Source organism: Camelus dromedarius, chromosome 4, assembly GCF_036321535.1.
Source record: "Camelus dromedarius isolate mCamDro1 chromosome 4, mCamDro1.pat, whole genome shotgun sequence".
NCBI classification, from domain to species: Eukaryota; Metazoa; Chordata; class Mammalia; order Artiodactyla; family Camelidae; genus Camelus; species Camelus dromedarius.
In genome coordinates, this window is record NC_087439.1 from 29,783,240 (window position 1) to 29,802,669 (window position 19,430).

The 19,430-nt window shown below is 40.1% G+C and overlaps 1 long non-coding RNA gene across 4 annotated transcripts in view; it reads left to right on the forward strand.

Annotated features, from left to right (window-relative positions):
- Window positions 1–19,430, forward strand: part of LOC105094634 (uncharacterized) — a 525,835-nt gene that overhangs the window by 99,790 nt on the left and 406,615 nt on the right. The window lies entirely within an intron of this gene.

Below are 19,430 nucleotides of genomic sequence, written 5' to 3' on the forward strand. Positions count from 1 at the left end.
TCTGTTGGTACTTGAATGGCAGGCTCTTCAGTTAGATGATAGAAGAATACCAATGCTATCAGAAAGGGCATTGCTCCTTTGGGTTGTTATCTTGTTGACCACATATGGAGAGAGCTAAACGAAAAAGAATTAGAAGTTGACAGGTACCAGATAATGCTTATGAAAGCCCTGGCACTCTATCTAACACACGGTAAGCATTCCATAAATATTAGTTTCATCAGCTCCAAACAGAAGTCTTTTTATTGCTTTGACAATGCAACAATAATTAATATTCATAATGAAGACTGAGGAGCTACCTGATTCTTCTGAATCATTAAAAAAGATTTAGTTATATTTTATTATGTGTATTATATTGTAATTTTTGAAAACTGGAAATAATTGTTTAGGAAGTTTTCTAATGTGTATTATCTTCAATATTTGATTCATAAAAATGTGCCTTTCCCCACCCTGTATAATCAAATTCATCATTATCATCATCATCATCGTTATCATTATCATCATAGCTTTTATGATGTGGTGTTTTATAGTTCTCAAAGACTTGTCTTGTATAAATATCCCATTTAATTTGCATACTGTCCTTTTGAGGTGAACAGGAGGAGTGTATTCTCTGAGACTTAGTTTTCTTTCTTGTAAAATGGAAATATGCATACTTACGTGAACGTTAAGATAAACTGCATGTGGCACCTGCTAGCCCTTTGATGGTCAGTCCTTATAATACTGGTTGTGTCAGTTTCCTGTAACTATTGTAACAAATTACCATAGACTAGGTGACTTAAAATAAAAGAAATTTATTCTCTCATAGTTCTGGAAGCCAGAAGTCTGAAATCAAGGTGTTGGTCATACTGTGCTCCTTCCAGAGGCTCTAAGGCAGATTCTGGTCCTTGCCTCTTCCAGTGTCTGGAGGCTGTCGGCATTCCTTGGTTTATGGCTGCATCACTCCAATCTCTGCCTCTGTGGCCACATGTCTTCCTCCTCTTCTATCTGCCTCCTCTGTATGTCTCTTTTGAGAGTGTTTGCCATTGGATTTGGCCCATCCACATAATCTAGGATGGTCTCCCCATCTGGAGATCCTTAACTTAATTATATCTGCAAAGACCTTTTTTTCCAAATAAGATTACATTCATACCTTTCATACTTTCCAGGAATTAGCACATGGACCTGTATATTGTGGGGTCATTTTCCATCCCATCACACAGACCTAGGAGGATTTGCGTTGAGATTATGTGCTGTAAGAGATCTCTGACTCGTAGTCTACAGTTAGCAAATTTTGGGTTCTTCTCTTTCACAGATATGCCCTAATTTTTCTGACTTTATGCTTAAATCAACTTCCTTGGTATATATAAGTGGTTTTTCCAAGGTCACAAGTCAATGAAATGAGAGCCTTATAAAATTTTTTCAGTCCAATGCTCTTTCTAATAACCATACTGTTAACACAATTTACTCTAAAAACAAAGTAGGAGTCAACAATAAGAAAACAAACAACCTAATCAAGAAATGGGCCAAAGACCTTAACAAACACATCACCAAGGAAGATACACAGATGGTAAATAAGTATGTGAAGAGATCTTCCACATCATATGTCATCAGGGAAATGCCAATTAAAACAAAAGTGAGATGTCACTACATATCAGTTAGAATAGCCAAAATCTGGAATACTGACAGCATCAAATGCTGATGAGGATATGGAAAACAGAAACTCTCACACATTGCTGGTGGGAATACAAAATGATACAGCCACTTTGGAAGACAGTTTGGTGATTTCTTATAAAATTAAACATATTTTTACCATAAAGTCCAGCAGTTATGCTCCTTGGTATTTACCAAAAGGAGTTGAAAACTTATGTCCACACAAAAATGTGCATGCAGATGTTTATAGCATTTTTACTCATAATTGACCAAACTCTGAAGCAACCCAGATGTCCTCCATTTGGTGAATGTGTAAACAGACTGTGGTACATCCAGATAGTGGAAGATTATTCAGCATTAAAAAGAACTGAACTATCAAGTCATGAAAAGACATGGAAGAACCTTAAAGGCCTATCACTACATAAAAGAGGCCAATCTGAAAAGGCTACATACTGTATGAGTCCAGCCAGATAACATTCAGGAAAAGAAAAACTACAGAGATAAAAAAAGATCAGTGCTTGCCAGGGGTTGGAGGAGGAGGGAGATGAAGACGTAGAACGTAGAGGATTTTTAGGGTAGTGAAAATACTCTGTATAATATTTTACTGGTGGATATGTATCATTGTATGTTTGTCCAAATGCATGTACAACGTCAAGAGTGAACCTTGATGTAAACCAGGGACTGTCGGTGATTATGTTGTATCAAAGTAGGTGCCATCTTGGTGAAAAAGATACCATTCTGGTGAGTGATGTTGGTAAATGGGGGAGGCTATGCATATGTGGATACAGGGGGTATATGTGAAATCTCTGTACCTTCCTCCCAATTTTGTTGTAAACCTAAAACTTCTCTAAAAAAATAAAGTCTTCTAGAAAGGGACATTGCATATACACTGAAAGCAATATTTCTCATTGGGATTGTGTATGTGGCTATTTGTGTTTGCCTACAGAAACAGTGAACAACTGGATGGGTGCAGGGTTATTGGCTAGGAATAGTCAGGATGCTTGAGTTCAAGTCTCAGTTATGTCGCTTATTAGAATGTGACTTTGGACAAGTGATTTTACCTGTCTCTCAGTTTCCTCATCCATAAAATGAAAATAATAATAATAATAATAGCAACAGACTTCTGATCATTAAATGAGTACTATGCAAAAGTGGTTAAAATAGTGTCTGATTTGGGGAAGCATAATTGCTGCCTTCTATTATAATTATCATCATGATTACTACTATTATTGTTCTTGTTATATAACTATGTAATGGGAAATAAGCTGTCTTTGAAAGTAAGGTTTTCTGTGACTTGGTGAGGACCATGCAAGGTAGAATTTTAGGGGAGAATGATTCAGTTTAGGAAAAATTAAGAAACTCAAGAAACAAAGCCAGTGAGGGCTAAGAAAGGAATTCTGGGAATAAAAATGGTACTTAGTGTTTCTTTAAAGAGCTTAGTAACTGAGCTTGTTTTACTGCTAGATAATAAACTATCAAATTTAGCAACTGGCTGCCTGCCTTGATTAAGGATTCGGAAAAGTGGGGGAAGGACAGCTGATTGTTGAATAAAACTATTTACAAATGGTTTATTTTTCTCTTACGTCCACAAATATGTACTTATTACCCAATAGAAGCTCTGAGGTGATCCCCCTTCTTTTGATTCAGTGTAGAAATCCAACCAAAATGTTAGCATAATGGAGAGGGAAAGGATGTCTGTTACCCAATGGTACAAAAATGGAGGGAGTAATAAGGCTGTAGAATTCAAAGTATCTAAAGAATTCAGCCAACTTAGGAGGACCTAGTGGGAGGCTAATTCAGGATTTCCTTGCAAGGGGACCTTGTATAACAGGAGTTGTTTCATTGACAAGATTCGTATTCATCTGAAATCTGTTCATAGGGCGGCCTCGAACCATGGGCAGCCAGGCTGTAAAGAAGCTTTCATGGTGTTGAAGAACTCATGTTGCTCTGTGTGGTCTTGGAAAGAGCTTGGAAACAGCTTGTTCACAGACCCACGGACACCAGGCCCGTACTCAATTCTCTTCTGAAAGCCAAAAAACCTCTGAAAACAGGAAGTTTTTTCATAACTCATTTGGGAGTGGAATTTAACCTTTAATGACATGAAGTTATTTATCATCTTTACTTAGTAAGTGTGTTAGTTTGCTCAGGCTGCCATAATAAGGTACAATTTAACATCGGAAATTGTTTTTCCTCATAGCTCTGGAGGCTGGAAGTCCAAGATCAAGGTGTTGGAAGGGCTGGTTTCTTCTGAGGCCCCTGTTCTTGGCTTGTAGATGGCTGTCTTTTCTGTGTCTTCACAAGGTCTTCCCTCTGTGTCTGTCTGTGTCCTAATTTCCTCTTCTTATGAGGACATCAGTCCTGTTGGATGAAGACCCAGCCTAATGATCACATTTTAACTTAATTACCTCTCTAAAGACTCCTAGCTCCAAATACAGTCATATTCTGAGATATTGGGGGTTAGGACTTCAACATATGAATTTTGATGGGGCATAAACATTCAGCCCATGATAGTGTGGATGTTGATGTGTCTTTTGAAGAGATATTATTGTGCTGACCCCACTGGGAGTGTGATGTTTTATGTCGTATGTATCCTGTCACCTTCTAACATGCCCTGAATTCTGAAATTCAAAACATTTTGCCACTAGGGATTCAGAAAAGGGGTTGTGGACCTATAGCAGCTGTAGCTGAGATTCCAGCCAGAGCCAGGCTCCTGCTCTTCCCACAGTGCTGGACCATAGAATGAGGGGATGAAGTCACTGGTTCCCACCACCCTCCCAGCCTTTATAACTTCATTAAATTTACGACAATGAGAAGGGATGATTTTTAAAATAAATCTCTCCTAAAAAATACGAATGCATTTGAAGACTGATTATTCTAATTGTGCCTGTCTTATGGGGTGATTCTCAAGACAGGGCTGTATCATCTGGCCATAGAAACAGGCTTAGGCTATTTGGGTAGGGAATTCTGGAGTCCTGAGTGCCTGGGACATCGTCTAGAAGTGTGGGGTTGGTATGAGGAGGTCTGTCTTGCTTTGTGAGGAGGGGTATGACTGGATAAAGGCCAGAATATGGTCTCCTTGAGCATAGGCTAAATGTAGACATCTGGATAGGGCTTCATTTTAGGGGTTGAATGAGGAAGACAAAAACTAAGAAATCCACTGGACAAGAAATAGGCTCATTTGTAAAGCTTATGGGACGTGGAGGGCTGTTTTCCCCATTTCATTCTTGTTGCTGGAGAGCTCTTTGCTCTTGAGAAGCAGTTCTCAGGAACTATGAGGGGCAAAAATTCCCTGCTTTTCCAAGTCAACAGCGAATTCAAAGTAATACATAAAAAGCTCTTAGGATTCATTTCAGCAAAGAGCTGATTGAAGAGCTGATTAATGCCTTATGAGGTCTGAAATTTTTGTATTTTTGAGGCAAAAAGCTTTGCATTTTAAAATAGTAATTGCTGATATTAGATTTTTAAAATATGTTTTGATACCAAATGTTTCATTAAAAATAAAATCCAAGAAGGAATACCTAAGAGAATGGTGTTTATGTGTGTTTGATGTATTATAGTAAATTGAGATAAAAGGAATGTTTCCCCCACTTTTTATTTATTTGTCTATTTTTAATTTTTGGAGAGAGGAGGTAATTAGGTCTATTTATTTATTTATTTTAATGGAGTACTGGGGATTGAACCCAGGACCTTGTGCATGATAGGCATGCACTCTACCACTTGAGCTATACACCCCCAGTTTTTAAAAGATTATTGTTTTATAGGAATTCTGGTGGTTTTGGTATATTAGGAATTTTAGGTGCTCTCCAAACACATGGTCATATAGCTTCCATGGGGGTCACATGTGAAGGACTTTGAGTCTTAGAATAAAATTTGGTGCTAAACAGATTAATATCTTACCTTCTCTGGGCTTGAGTTTCCCTGCTCATTGGGTAGCACCTAGCGATTGAAAACAAGACCTCCACATCGCCAGAATCAAGGCTGAAGGCCATGGAAGTTGAGAAGAAGTAAACTTACCTGGTCTCGGGAGAGTGCACGTCCCCTTGACCTGGATGAAAACCATGAACACAGTTTTAACGATTGTTGTGGATGATGACCAGAACTTGATTAAGGTTAGTTTGCTTCTATTTACTGTGGAACCAGCCCACAGGCAATGAAGGGTGTTTGTGTGGATGAGGTCACAAGTTGAGTGGACAGTTCCCATAGCTACCCAGGAAGATACTCTCAGGAAATGGTCTCTGCAGAGGAATCTGCCGTGTGAGCAAAGCCCAGAAGCAAGAGTTGGCTGCAGTTTATACCACATCAGCTCTAAGACTCTACCCTGTTTTTAGTAAGGAAACTGTTGCTGGGCCACACTTACACTTTCCTCTTCTCCGAGTCATTAGTACAGCAATAGGCCTGGTCACCACAGCTCTGTGGTCAAGCCAGCCCTCCATGCTTCTTTGTCATGGGAGCATCATGACAGTGAGGCTGAGACAAAGGAAACCTTTGGCAATTGTGAATCATGTTTGAAGATGACCTCAGGTCTCCTTAGGCCTCCATGTCTGACCTCGTGGACTCCTCCAGCAAATACCCGCCCTTCCAAGTTCTGCTGTGCTCAGAGCTGAGCTTGATGTGTTTCTCTATGGCAACCAAATTCAAACATTTACAGAAGAGCAGTGGCTCATGGGGCTCCTCTTCTGCTCTTCTGTTGTCCCTTTTTACACCACACTGTGTCTGAGGTTGGTTGGGTTGACTCACCTGTGTACCCACGAAGGCACTTATTGGACTGTGGGTATTTACTCAGATCTGCCCCTTAACCCAGGGGACTTTCAGCTCTCTACTCAGTGACTGCAGAGGTAGCATTCAGAATCTTTGCGGCTGGAGCAAATTCTGTGATGCTGAACAGCCACAATGCAATCAAGCAGTCAAGATATACATGTGAAAGCTAACATTATAGTGCCTTGTGGAATAAATGAGACACATGAGTGACAGACAATAGGTGATAGGAGGTTTCAGAGGGGAAGAGAGGGCTGAGAGCTGGAGTTGCCAAGGGAGGCACTTTGGAAGTGCTAAGGTCTGAGTTGGGCATTGAAAGCGAGTGGGAAGGAAGCCCAAACCAGGGAAGGAGCTCCTTTTTGATGGACAGAACAGCACAGGCCAAGGTGGGAAGTTGGACTGAATAGTGCTTCTTGGGGACCTGTGATTGATCACTCAGACTGTGAAAATCTTTATTGTTAGAACTCTGTGATGTAGTCAGTACCCCTCAGACACAGTGAGATACTATTGGTTTATCATTTGAAGTATTTTCAAGCAATTTTCCTTCTCCAAAATTCTTATAATCAGAAACATACTATCAGCAGGTCTGGGCTGTAACTACCTCCTTTAGCCTCTGGATCAGTCAAAATTCATGCCTGCAGAGCCGGAGAATGGACTCCACTGACTCTTGTGTTGTTTGCACAACTTCTGCTATAGCCTCTGATCCATGCCATGCTCTGAGGGCTGCCTTTGGAAAGCAGCCATCCTCACTTCTCCCACCCCCAGAGAGCCCTGCTAACAGCCAGCTCCACCTGGTAGAGAGGGAGGGTGGGAGGGAAGGAGAGAGAGAGGGGAGGGAAGGGGAGAAGGGAGTAAGGGAGAGGGAGACCTGATCTGATTTCATTCTTTCATACAGCATTCTTTACATGCAGAAACTTTTTCTATGAAACAGATTACTTGCCCTGAAAAGCACATTTCTTTGGTTATCTAAGTGGGTAATTGGATTTATTTGAAGGCTTTGTAGTTCAGAGTGATAAATACAATAACACTTTATCCTATCCCCAGTGTCTAATTGTGTGTGGGATATCTGCTTGTGAAGATAACTTTGTAGTTTCCCTTGGGAAGGAATGCATCCCCAAATGGGTAATTCAACTCAGCTATATTATCTTTACTAATGTTAAAGTAAACGACTTGACTTCTGTGTCCTAAAAAGCTTCTTTCAAGTGCGCCATACATCTAAATAGCCGCCTGTTTATTCAGCTGAAAATCAAAATGTTATTGGCAACTGAATGAACTCAAAACTAGTGAAACAAGATATTTCTTTATTGGTGGAAGATTTATCTAATTGGAGTAGGTACTATGGCCCTCATACTTAAAGGGATATTATAGACAATGCTACAGATCAAATGAACAGAGAGAACATGGGAAGTTTCCTGTATGGTCAGAAATTCTGTGCACATTGTGCATCTATACACTTTAAAAAGAATTTCACTACTGTTTTCTGCTGTCTTCCATGTCCTCTGGAGCTTTGCCTCTGAAGTAACTACACATTTAATGTTTGTGCCTGAGCTGTCTTGGTGAAGCTAAGGTCAGTGTTTAGTGTGGACGCTTCTGCTGGGACAGTTCAGCAGCCATCTAGGTATACAGGTCCTGAGCTGTATTAGAGGGTGAGGCAATACTCCCTTGGATTAATTTGGATACCAAGAGCTGGTCCACCTCAGAAGGAATGAGGAATTTTCCCATGCCTGTAACCCATGTTTCTAAGGAGAATGTTGTACAAAGACTTGACCTTATGTGCACATGCGTCTGCCCATACCTTGTGTTCAGAAACAGCATCTGGTCACCAGCTTTTGTGCTTTGGGCCTCAGTGACCTCCCCATCCAGAGTGGATGTCAGTGCTAAGAATTTCAGCACTTGCTTGCTGTCAGTGTTAATCTCCCTGACCCACAGACCTTCTGCCATTCCCACCAGCTGTTCCCACAAAGGACACTTGGAAACAGCAGCACACACAGTGACTTGTTCTACCTTGTCACTTTTGGTTTTTTCTCTTCTTGTTCACAGGCTATTGGTAATCCACAGAGTAAGTCACAAAACCAATCCCAGAGCTTTAAATGAATGTATGTAGATCCTCTGCAGTGGAACTTTCCATAGTGGCTGACAGTAACTTGCCCTCTCCTTTTAGTCCCCTCTCACATGCTTCTGAGTCCTGATTCTAAACTGTCTCAACTTTCTGATCGTTCTCTGAGCCTGGTCTTCATCCTCTGACTCTAGAGGTATCTCAAGCATACTTTACCATTGTGAGTGAGGGAACCTTCTCTTGAGTATTTTTCAGCATCCTCACCCATTTTCCACTCTTCTAATCTCAGGCAAAGAGGCAACCTTCTGCTTTGTCCCTTCTGCTTGATCTCACGGCCTCCTGCTTCTCCTGGGATCTTACTCTGCTGGTTATTCCCTCTATATTTTACTTGAGTGTGTTCTCCAGAGACATCTCTGGACATCTCCCTCCATTTGATAAACATGCTCAAATTGCCATTAACTAAAAACAAACAAACACACAAACTGTAAAAACAAGTAGTTAAAAATAACAAACAAGACCCCAGGACCCCTTGACTGATTCTACTTCTTCATTTTTCTCTACTGACAAACATCTTAGTCTGCACCTGCCATCTCCACCTCTTTGGAACTCACACACTTCTTGGAATCTGGCTTCCAACCTCAATATTATGCTCAAACAGTTCTTTTCTTGGTCACCAACATCTCATATTATGTAACTCAAAAGATCTAATCTTAGTTCTTAACCTCTTGACTCTGCGGTATGAGACATCTTGGCCATCCACACTTCAGTGGACAGAATGTTTGTTTGTGTCCTTCCAAAATTTAAATGTTGAAGCCCTAATCACCAATGTAATGATATTTGAACATGGAGACTTTGGGAGGTAATTAGGTCATGAGGGTGGAACCCTCATGAATGGCATTAGTGTCCTCATAAGAAGAAACGTGAGAAAGATGATTTCTCCTCCCACCATGTGATAATAGAGCAAGAAGGCAGCCATCTGCAAACTAGGAAGAGAGCCCTCACCAAGAACCTAACCTTCCTGGCACCTTGATCTTAGACTTCTAGCCTCTAGAACTGTGAGAAAGAAATGCTGGTTGTTTAAGCCACCTAGTTTATAGCATTGTGTTATAGCAGCCTAAACAGACTGAGACACACACCTTAAAACTTTATTTGAACATTGTGATGCTCTGTGCTTCTATGCTCCTCTGATTCTTTATTACTACTATTAAGACTTGTCCTTTGGGCCTCTTCCTTTCTTTCTAAATGAAAATGTTCCTTCTTACTTCTTCTCATTTCTCTCCTTAGCTATAGCCTTTGAATAAGTGATTATATCTACTCACACAAATTAAAACAGCACTTCTTAGAAAATATCTCCAAACCCTGTATCACAGCAGTGACCTATCTTCAACCTGTATTTTCAGTTGTTTTCTGCATATTTTCACCTGAAAGATTACCCATGGGTTTAAACTCAAACTCCAAGTAATCAAAACTGAACTCATTTTTTCCCTCCTTATTACTACTTTAGTTTATTCTTCTATCACTGGTTATGAAGAATACAATACCTTCCTAACTAATTGCTCTTATTTTCAGATCTTCTGTTCAAAATTCACACATGTGTGGGTAAATTTAGTAATGACAGATTTTTTTTTCAAACTTTGGCCGTGTTTAAAAACTTTCAGTAGCAGCTATTGCCTACTTAAACCTAACCAGAACCTTGCCTTTAAGACGCTCTACAGTGTGGATATGCCGTATCTTTTCAAACTTACTCTTCTAAAACACTCTACAAACTCCCTGTGCTACAGATAAAAGTGACAGCTCATGGTTCCATGAATATGCTTTGTGCATTTTTTTCTCCATTTCAATAAACTGACATGCAAAAATGGTAATAGATTATTTTGAAAATGGATACTAGTGGATTCACCCTAATGAGTTGAATACATGAACCCAGAGAAGACATCTATCCCTAAACTGTCTCTTAATATAGGTAAGAAAAAATTTGAGTGGGGAGGTATAGATCTGTTATTATAAGTTGCTTATCTTTGATCATTGCCAGATTTTTTTCTATGTGTATCTTCTCTCCCGAAGTCTGTAAGTTCCTTGTAGACACACATGACTTGTTCTTTATATCTTCTAAAATATGAAGAACACATAATATTCCATATGTATTTGTTGAAAGGACATATAGATGGTTAAAAAATGGACACGATGCATACTATCCTTTAAGATAACATATCTATTATTTATCATGCAAGCCTGGTTTCCCATTGCCAAGTGAAAGCTTTATGGTAAACATCTGAGATCCTAGACAAATGGAAATTAAGCTGCTCCCAAATATATCTGGAGATTACATGGCACTTTGTGATGTTTTTCCCATTTTATCTTCCAGCTTAATTTTCATCTGGAAAGCAATACTCCACGAATGGCTCTAGCAAGTTGCAGATGCAGCTGGGGGAATTTTGCCATTTATAACATGAACCATTAATTTTTAGCAAAATTTCCAGTTATTTTTTTTAAGGCTGGTGATAATTGCAAGGATAATGCATATTCTCTAAGCCAAAAGATGTGAATTAATGAGGTAAAGGAAATGTTTATCTCTTGCAAATGACCAGAGAAGTTTTGCCAAATCTCTTCAAGTTATCTCTTCTCTTGGCATTTTCTTGGAAAGAATACATCCTAGTAATGAAAATTGCATGCTATTAAAGAGACCTTTATGAACTGATGCTACCTTACATGGCCACAATTAGAGATTTGGGAGATACTGGAAGTTGACATAGTCTTTGAGACACATTTAGCATATATAGTAAAATGTGATCAATGAAAAAAAATGCAGCCTCTAAACTAGGTCTTCACATCTAATCCAGAGTCATATGGTGTGCTTTTTAGTGTGTGTGTGTGTGTGTGTGTGTGTGTGTGTGTGTGTGTGTGTGTGTATGTGGTTGTTTACATGTGAAATAGTAATTAAAATGTTGAAAATAAGGACAGATTCTAGAGAAAAGCCTATTGTAGTGAAAACTGACAAAGGCTGATATCTTTAAAGTAAAATTCCTGGATAACTGAGGATGTGGATATATCACTCTGGGTGCTTCCTTTTATTCTCAGAGTGAGAAAGAAGAGAGTTTCAGAGGTTTGTACTCTCTACTCTGGATGGTTTGTATCCACATAACTAGATAGTTAGACTGTACCTGGGGTCCACATAAAGACTTTGGCTTATGCCTTCAACTCAGCACATTTATGGCAAAGTGGAAATAATTTTTGCTTTTATTTCCTAGGCCTTCTGGCCTAAAGGGCAAGTAAAACTTTTTATGTAGTTTTGTTTTGTGGTCTGTTAGATACCATTTCTCCCAGGTAGCTAGAACATACTCTTTCATCCTCTTTGGTACTTGATTTTGCTTTTATTTGCTTTTTTTGCTCTCTTTCAGATCTTCCCTTATCCCACCCTTTACCATTCCTGTTTTTTTCTTCTGCTTCCTTTGTTTTCAACTGTGCAATTCTAGATGCCTGGAAGTTAATGTGGCTTGTTAAATATTCTCTGCACAGAGCCTGGAGAAAAGTGCTGTATTTGTCAGGCAAATAATGATAAGGAATCAAATTCTGCTCTGTGCTTTTGCCTCTTTCTGGTAATAAGTTATTTAATAATGTACTAAATGATCAATTGGCAGCTTGGTAGGGTGAATGCACTTCTCTAAGTGTCTCGTGAACACCCTGGGAGTAACTAGGTATGGGGAAGAATAAAAACCAATAATACATGTCAGCTCTTACCCATTTGAGAATTCATGTCCTCAGAAATGTCAATGGAAAAATCTAATTTCTTATCCACAGTAGTGCTTGATTGCATTCAAAGAGGGATATTCTTCTGGTCTGGCTGCTTAGGGAGGGAGTTCAGAGCTCAGGAAACTTTTTACATCCTTAAGTTTTGCTCATTTCTTATTTACAGTGGATACTCACTGAGTTCATGGCACTACCTGGAAGGAGAGCTGAATTAAGAGCAAAACCAGGCTGGCTGGTGTCTCTGAGAGCTTCTATAGTCTCAATCACCAGAAGTGTCCCTTACATGGAACCCAGCTAAAGAGTCCCCACAAATAACTAATATTCCTGATCTTCTAATGTAGGTATACAAAAAAGAAAAGCCTGTTACCTGTCATTGGAGGATGAAAACTATAAATGATAGCATTGATAATTCCAAATCCTAAAGAGATGTAAAGTACACTTTCATCCCATAAATTGTTTATAGTTTTGTTGAAAAATACGCTCATTTAAAAACAATGTCACAGTCTATAACAAACTCCAGAGAATAAACACAGAAAGACTAGGGCAAGTAAGATCTGCATGGGCTGCAACTATCAGAGTGAAACCTTGTGGGGATGGTATGACTTGTGCTTGGCCTTGAAATAAAGAAGAGCTTTGGCTACAGTGGGCCAGTGTGGTGCAGAAAGAGGAGGGACTTTGGGCACAAACTGGCTTGGTTTGAATTCTGCTTGGCTGCTTACCAGCTGTGTGACCTCAGACTAGTTGCTCAACCTGTCCACATCTCAGTTTTCTCCTAAGAAAATTGTGCAGAGATGCCTAACAGGTGCTACATAAGTTATAGATGTAATTGGGTGGAAGAGCATGGAGGAGAGCCCTTTACGCAACTGAGAGAGAGGGGAGCACTAGTGTGCAGCACAGGGAAGAGGATCTGTGGAGTGGAAGCGTGGCTACTGTTCGGCTGGTGCAGATGGCAACCTGGAGAGGAATACAAAATAAGGCTAGATTATGGGAGAAAACAGAATGTGTAGGTCAATCGTTCTTGAGTTATTCTAGCTCATCAGAAGTCAGTTAACTGGAGCATTCTGTTTTCTGGTGTGAGGGACTTTATTGTATAAATTGGCATGCTCTTGATTATGCTTCAGGCCTCAGTCTTGATGTCACTTCCCTGATCTTCCAAGTCTGAGTCATTTGTGCTCCTGTTACGCTGTGTTGCAATTGCTTTTCCCACAACCATCTCCCCTCTAGACGGGTGTGTTTCTTGATGAGGGCTCAGCCTGCCTATTTTATTCACTGTTATATTTGAGCACTGAGCACAGGACTTAGCTATTTATTAAGCACAGAGTAGGTGCTTAATGAATTTGGATGGGTCAGAAGAAGGAAGGAAAGAAGGAAGGAAAGAAGAAAGGAAAAATGAAGGGATGGAAACAGGGAGAGAAAGAAGAGCTAACGAATCAGGATTCTGGCAGTGAGGAGATTCTGGTGGATGAGGACAGTGACTTTGAAAGCTGGTTGGTAAGCAGGGAGTGAGAGCTGACCTTTTGCAAATTCCCGACATTGGATTTTGTCTTGAATAGGCCAAGAATTTAACTGTCAGATGCCTAATTGATTCTGTCACTCTACACCTACCAGATCAAAGTGCATTTTCCTTAAAAGCCTTGCTCCTCTCTTTTCTGCAGCTCTTTTCAATTGCTTAAGTGCAACTGCAAAAGGAAGGGAAGTCAACACTTCTAATAATCGTTCCTTGAAAAAAAGCAAGCAACCAGGTAGTACCACTTTCAGAAATACCTATTTTACTAAAACCCCATCCATCAATTATACTGTTTATCACTGATTCTAAAATGTATTTTTTTCATATTTTAACATCTCTGCAATCAGGATGCATTTTATAATGCATGGCATATTACGATTATAAATGGCTGTGGTTTTCCTTTCTCAGTCCTACATAAAATCGTTGTGCATCTTTTAATCAATATCTTGGATAAAGTGGAGAAACCGAGGCCTCAGGTAATTTAGGAGTTTTCTGAAGGGTTACCCTGTAATTTGGTGGCAGAGCTCGGCTGAGAACCCAGATCTTCTTTCTCATGATATGTGGTGGCTCCATGCTCCTGACTATGCTCCCTTCTCTCTCTTGATAATCTCACGTGTCAAAACTGCATACACATCATAGTAAAAGTGTTTTTCTCTCAGCTACCAAAAAGCCAGCTCCATTCCAGGACTAGGGAAAGGTCGCTTAGGAAACCTGAAGAGTAAGCATTTTTAATGATGAGTGTGGGATGCAGGAGCATTCACTGTTGATCTGAGTTCTGTGAAAGGTAAGCAGAAGATGTTTGCCACCAAATTGGTTCAAAGAGACTTGATTCCACCCCTGTGAAACGAGGGGATGCAGCAGGGACACCATGGCAACACGCATTTCCATCATTGTTCTCCTGCCTCTTCTCAGCCCCGAGGGCCTGTATAATGAGACCTTGACTCGCCTGGACTGCATCCAATTGTAACGTATTTTATTGTTCAGTGACTGTTGGATTTTAATGCCATCGTGCCCTGGATGGCCTTGCTTGACAATCTGGAAGCCTGAGGGAGGTCAGTCTCTTTATATTATGCATGATTTGAGGGTCCCACAGTCAGTCATCCCTGCTCCAAATAATGAATGGGCAGATACAAGTCTCTGTAGGGAAGGAAGATTTGGAATCCTGAGGTTTTGGTCACGCTATTCACTGTGAGTATCTTGCTGCAGAACACTCACTCAGTTATATTTAACTTGTGTATGTTGTCTTGGTCTCACAAAGAATAGTTTATTTCTCATTCTAGAATTTTCCACACTCAAAAAACATTGGTTCTGGTGTACTTATCATTTTTCTCTCTGGGCTACTTTGTGGAATTTATCATGTTACATATGTTGGAAGAGGTTAAAAAAATCCTAGACTTTGCCTGGAATTGGTCATTAATTTGTTGGTTATTTCTATGGGGGCTCTTATACAACTCTTGGCTCACGGGGCCTTGAAAATATTACACTGGTTGTTTCTATGTGTTATACCATGATAGCAATCTATGAACTTGCACCACTGGAATTCTCTGACTCTCTGGAGAATTTAGTAATTCTCCCAGATTAGACTTTATGAGCAATTAAATTATCCATTGAGCAATCAACTAGTTTCAAAAGGGAGGGGGGAGGCAAATTGAATTAGGAGTAGGATTTAGAGACATTTAAATAAATAAATAAAATAAAATGTTAGACACAAAATAAGTGAATAAAACATTGAGACATAAGTCAAAGGTAAAAAAATCTTCTTATCATTCATTATGGCTATCATCACTGCACACATTTACTGAGTAGCTACTTCTCCTAAATAATTATAATAGCTAACATTTGAGCACTTCTATATATGCAAGAGGTAAGTTTTGGGACTTAATTCTCTGAGTCAGAGTTTAGAGAACCTAAAGTAGCTGAGTATATGGGCATAGAAATTATAGTAGATTCTCTGTGATTTTTTTTTTTTTTGTCCAGGTTTGAATCCCCACCACCCTCAACCCTGGGATCTCTCTCTCATCAGCTTCTCTCTGCATTAGAATAGAAATAACCAGCATTTGACATGATCCTGTTTCTCTGGTCATGTCCAGAGGTTGACAGAAGACACAAGTTGGGTCTATCAGAGTCCCTTCTTTAGGAAATTTAGAATTGGAATAAGAACATTCAGGTTTTTTTTGGAGTGGCTGCACCTGCAACATGTAAACTAGCTACCTGCTGGCCACCTTGTCCCTTATGGTAATCTTAAGGAGAGAGAGAAATATAGATCTGGAAATGGATAAAAGCTATGTGTAAAAGGAAGCAGAGAAGAGAGGTGGGAGGCACCTTTCTGTTGGTGTCAGAGACCCTGTCCTGAAGCACAACTTTTTTCTTGTCCTGGAAGCCTCACAGTGATTTCTATCTTGTTTTCTTTTATTTAATCATGAGTGGGTTTCTGTTATCGGTAACCAGGAAGTCCCAAGTATCATAAGGATAGATGTTCAATGTGAATTGATATCCTGACTGTCTGATATAATAACAGCTCTGTCCAAACTCAGTTCTGAATTCTGCCCTAATTAGTTTAGAAAAACTTTGAGGAATAGGTGGGCTGCTTCACTAAAAGAAAAAAAAGGACTTCTAAATGCACTTTCTGTACTTATACTACTTTTTATATTTTGGATTCTCCACTCAACAACTTTTACTGAGCACGCACTGCTTGAAAACCATTGGGATAAGCAGAAAAAACAAAGACCCTTTGTACTCATACACTCCCTATCCTTGAGAATCATGTAATCTAGCTGAGAGAGAAATGCAGAGAGGAAAATTCCTTAAGTACACCACCAAAGCATCAACTGTATATACAAATTAAACAGAGCAAACTAATTGTATACATGCCGAGGGGTGACAGAGTAATGAGCAGGTTCAAGGAAATGATCTCTAAGGTCTGTTTCAGCTACGAAATGCCACAAGGTTGCATACGACTGATAATTGGATAAAGCAGCAGTTAGCAGTAACCCTCAGCCTTGGGGAGCTTGAAGAAATCAGGCCAAAGACAAGCAAAGATTTGAATAAAACTTGAATACTGGGAGTGCGTGCTGTTCTGGGCTCCAGTGGATGCTTGCTTATATGACAGCAGTGAAGGGACTCCTGATAGGGCTTTGGAATCTGCCCCGGAGAGGGGAAGGCACAGGAGGAAAGACAGCATGTCCCCTTCCAGGAGGCTTTGGCTGCAGGAGAAAGGGCAGGCCACCCACACCACACTGTCTTGATGACTTTATGACGCTTCCTAGGGTTGCCCGGACAGGCCTTCTAGATTATTTCAGTTTGAGCTTCAAGTCAGCATACGTATGTATTTTAATTGTCTTATTTCCTGTCATTCATCTGGAATATTCCGTCTGAAGATCCTTGTGCTAAACAAATGCTAGAGAGAGAGAGTGCTCGATATTGTGTATTAAGAGACTTTGATGTGAGCTATAGCAGCATAAACTGCTACAATTTGGTGATTATCAGACTCAGTTATTATGAGATGCTTATTTACCATGTCTTTTCCCTGAACTGTAAGTTCCTTGACCACAAGGAATATAGCCATTAAAAGAAAAATCTTGTTCTTTCTTCTTTTTAAGTACAATAGCTGACACCCAATGAGCACTCAGTAGAGGCAGAATAGCTGAGTGGTTAAGAGTGTGGACCCTGAAGTCAGAGATGTGGTTTTAAGTATTGACTCTGTGAACTTGGATATGGCCCTTGAGCAGGCAAATGCCACTATCTGTTAAATGGGATAATAACAGTATGTGCCTTATGTGGCTGTTAGATGTAAAAATGATAGAGTAAAGCACTTAACACAGTGCCTGGCACATAGTAAACGCTTGATAAATGGCTGCTGTTTATTTTATATAGTAACATCTACTTATTGAATAATCAGATGAGTACATGAATGGTTTGATAGCATTCTATGAGGGAGTGGTCTTACAATAAATATTTTAACCTAGAAAAAGATACTGAAATAATGAGAAATTTAAAAAAACCTCACTATAATTAAAGGCTATAAGATTGGTTTCATCCTCTATCACATGGAAGATCACAATTTTCACCTGTGTTGCTAGAAACGGTGGGAAAAGGGCTCCACATCATGAATTTAGTTAGATTTGTGCGTCACTGGGAACACAGGCATGCCTACGGGCATGTGGGTTACAGTGTGGAGATGGATCTTGTTACTGCTGGAAGCATCCTTGAAGGTATACCCAGCTCTCCTCTGGATGTAGTGACAAGCAGATCTGCAGATGCAAGATAGTACCGGCAGGGGCTGAACTGTCAAGCAAATAATGATAAGTCTTTTGTCATTTAAACTCTCATTCATGTGGATGGTGGGGGTGGGAAAATTGCCTTTTGTGCTCAAGCTGTAATGGCAAGGCATTGCATGAGCCAGAGTCTGTGTGTCTTATCACTAAACTTCCCCAGCTCTTGCAACATTAAGTGAGGACCTCCTTTGCTAGTGGAACTCTTTTTTTCACAGCTTCATTTGCAGCAGCAGTGGAACTAAGATTAAATTCCATCTCTGAGGCCAAGAAAAGATAATTTAATAAAAGAGCAAATCAGAGCAGCCAGTCAGCTGCAGCTGGTCAAACTCACCAGATAATAATTATGTGTGTGCATGTGGCGGGGGGTGGGTGGGTGGGGTGGGAGGAAACCAGACTGAAGTTTAGTTAATGTATGAGTTTGGTAGGGCTGCCTTAACAAAGTAACACAAAATAGGTGGCTTAAAACAACAGGAACTTATTGTCTCACAGTTCTGGAAGCTAGAAGCCTGAAATCAAGGTATTTGGGGACAAGGAGAGTGGGGTGACTCATGCTCAAGAGACCCGAATTCCCTGATGGCTTTCAAGGAAGCATTTTTAAAGGCAAGGTGAGAAAGGGAGTCATAGGGTGTGTGATCAGCTCATGCACAATTCTCTGATGGGTTGATGGTGAGGTAACAGGGCAGTGTCACAGGGGTTAACATTATCCATCCTCAGGCTCCAGTAAGTATGGGGGCTAGGTGCTCATGGTCATCAAGCAGTTAACGTCTTCCATTTGGTTGAGGTTTTAGCATATGTAAAACAACTCAGGAAATGTGCATCAGATACTATTATCTAGGTGCTTCAGGGAGGAACTAAAGATTCTGTGACTGCCGTATGACTGATTTACTGTTTAAATTCTTACCAGTTTTCCTGGCCCAACCGCTATTTTTGTCACTACGTGTTCACATCTTTTCAGTCATTCATTCTTGAGCCAGCTCCTGTGAGGCCTGGGAGACTACAGCTTTTCTACAAAGAGGAGGCAGGCAGAGGACATAGAGGGGAGGGGGTCTCTCCCAGGAAGGCCCTACCGGGCCCTGCTCAGTTGTAGTCTCTGCATCCAAAGTTTTCCTTTTTATAAAGACACCAGTCATATTAGATTAGGACCCACCCTCATGCCCTCATATTAAAGACCTCTATAAAGATCCTCTCTCTAAATAAAGTCACATTCTGAGGTACCAGGGGTTAAGACTTCAACATATCTTTTGGGGGAACATAATTCAACCCATAACAGTTAATAAAACAAAGCTTAAGTCTTCACATACTTTGAAGGGATCATGCTTACTACATTAAGTACACTTTATTTAAGCTCAGGAATTTTTCTAAATGTTGCAAAATGACCAGCAATAAAAGAAGTCAGCTTGAACTCTGGAATACTAGGATGTGAAGGGAAGAAAAGTCCTCAGCAAAGGAACACAAGTGTTTGCCT